Source organism: Babylonia areolata, chromosome 26 (assembly GCF_041734735.1).
Source record: "Babylonia areolata isolate BAREFJ2019XMU chromosome 26, ASM4173473v1, whole genome shotgun sequence".
In the NCBI taxonomy this organism is placed as follows: Eukaryota; Metazoa; Mollusca; class Gastropoda; order Neogastropoda; family Buccinidae; genus Babylonia; species Babylonia areolata.
In genome coordinates, this window is record NC_134901.1 from 2,205,006 (window position 1) to 2,207,500 (window position 2,495).

Genomic DNA, 2,495 nt, shown 5'->3' on the forward strand with positions numbered 1-2,495 from the left:
AGAGAGAGAGAGGGATCGGGAGATTGTCACACTATGCAAGTTTGACGCGAATGGTATACGATACATTCAGGCGGAAGTGCAACCATTGCGCAAAGGTTAGTTTCCTTGGATTCAAGATGGAGTCCGTGAGGAGGGCACCTGCTGTGTTGAATTTCTCTTTTGACGCGCTTTTATATTGACAATGGCACAAGTTTTAGTGACAGTCGTTTGCTTCTATTCCATATTTGTGCATAAGCAGGAAGAATACATTGGATGGACATGAAAATCGCATAAAATCAAGGTAAGACTCTTGTGTTGTGGAAATATTGATTTTTGCTCGGGTCATTGTTTTTCGCCTCATCATCATCATAACAGTTTTACAGTCGCTCTCCCTGGTCCCTCTGTCTCTCGACAGCTGCTTCAAGTGCTAGCATATAATACATATTGCCCAGTTCATCTTTACCTATTCTATTTAAAGAACTCGTCGTGGAAACAAATGCAAAACCCAGTCTGCATCCGACAAAGTAAGATGGGTGTGCATTCGCAGGACAATAGCAACAAATATGGCAGTTTGGGTTTTGTTTTTGTGAGATATTTTATTTTGCTCTGGCGGAGATGGAAGATGGAGGAGAATTTGTTTTCGGAAGTTATTGTCAAAGCCTGCTACAGCAGTGTCAGCAGTTCTGCACAACAGAATTTTAATAACAATTTACTTGGTGGACCAGTGTTCAGTTAATGTATGTTCAATGTAAACATTGAAAAGAAACAATTTTAGTTTCAGATTTTGTTGTATTATAATTTGTTCAGTTTTTGTTATTTGAAATGATTATGTTTTGTTTGTCTTCTCTTTCCAAGCTGTTAGATCTTTGCATTCTACAAATGAAAGCTGGTGGGAATGTAGTTGTGATAGCATGTCTTAATAAGTAGCAACTTAGCTTGACAACAAATTTGTGAAATTCCCAGTCACCAACATCCATCGGTATTATCAACTTCTGTGATTAATTGATTTTTTTGTTTTGTTTTTGTTTTTTTTTTCTTTTTTTTTTTTTGCAATCTTACTGATTTTCTTACTAATATGTAACTGTTATAATTGTGTTCTAAGATTCTCTGATATCATGTCAACACGTGATTATGAATATATTCTAAAACTGAAAGAGAAGTAGACCTGTGCATATTGCTATGTTCAGATAGAAATGTTCAAAGACCCTTTTTCAAAAAAGAAATATATAATACATATAACCCATTTTTAGATGGAATGAACTGAAATATTAAAAGTTACTTGTGTGTAGCTTATTTATCTGTGGAGCACTTCTTTCTATCAATCATGATCAGTCACAAAGTGGATGGGACAAAATGCTATTGCCTTGCTTTAAAATTTGCCCAAGGTTCTAACTGAAAACTTGTGCCAAAAAGTTTTTGAAAATGTAAAGTCATGGGTTAAAACTTTGAACCATCTTCTTCAGTTCCAGTCACTTTTTTCACTCCTTTCTGTTCTTTCTCCTCTTTCTCTTTGATCACATGAGAGAAACATTGTGGCCGAACGCCCAGTTTTTTCAGCTGTATAAACCTGGAACTTCAGTGCCTTTGTATTCCCCAATCTGTCACTCCCCTCCTTCAAGAGAATTATATAAAAAGAAACCCTGAAACATTTGTTTCTCAAGCAGGCTTTGAAAGCACTCCAGTGTGTACCCCATGTATTCTTTGAATATACTGTTTGAGTGAGTCAGTGAATGTGTGTTTGTGTGTTGGGATGGGGAGTTGGGATGTTCATGTTTTTTGGTTTTTTTTATTGTTGTTGTTTGTATGTCTGAGTGACCCATTTGTATGTTTAAAAAAAATTGAAATGTGCTTTGCGATGTTAGAAAGCACTTGATATATTTAATATATATATATACTTCTGTCATGTTGATGATCATATACTGATATAGTGCAGTGCCACCCTTTTCTTTTTTCTGTTTTTCTGTCTGCAACAAGTCAATTTATATTTAACTGTCAAAGTAGATTTTTCTACTAGGGACAACTCCTATGTTGCCATAGGTTCTTTTACATGCACTAAATGTATCCTGCACATAGAACCTCAGTTTATCATCTAAAATTGTGTAAAAAGAAAAAAAAAAGATGTCAGTTACATTATATGTTGTTGTTTTTGTTTTTATTCTGATTCTAATCCTACTTTGAGAGGCACTGTGGCAGAATCATTATCTTGGTCAGGCAATGGACTTCTGATCCAGTGGTCAGTGTTCGATCCTCCATTTCAGCCTGGTGTTGTGTCCTTGGGAAAGGCACTTTACTCCTATTTATCTCACTCCATCCAGGTGTGAATGGGTACCTGACTTGGCTGGGGAGGGTTAACATGGCAGATGGGGAGATTGGGCTCCACCTTCCTTTTCCGAGCCCAAGACAGAGTAGATATAAATTCACTGCCCTGATGTCAGGCTTGGGACCTTTAACCTTTTGAATCCTACTTTCTGATGCTGTACAGAGGTAGAAGGTGGCAGAATGGTTAGGACACTTAC

General features: G+C 36.8%; 1 protein-coding gene across 2 annotated transcripts in view; it reads left to right on the forward strand.

The window, feature by feature from the left end:
• Nucleotides 1–140: 140 nt before the first annotated feature.
• LOC143300351 (uncharacterized) overlaps nucleotides 141–2,495 on the forward strand; it is a 25,248-nt gene continuing 22,893 nt past the window's right edge. For both annotated transcript variants that reach the window (XM_076613958.1, XM_076613960.1), the window contains exon 1: nucleotides 141–280. The gene's annotated coding sequence lies outside the window, so the exon portion shown is untranslated. The remainder of the gene's footprint in view (nucleotides 281–2,495) is intronic.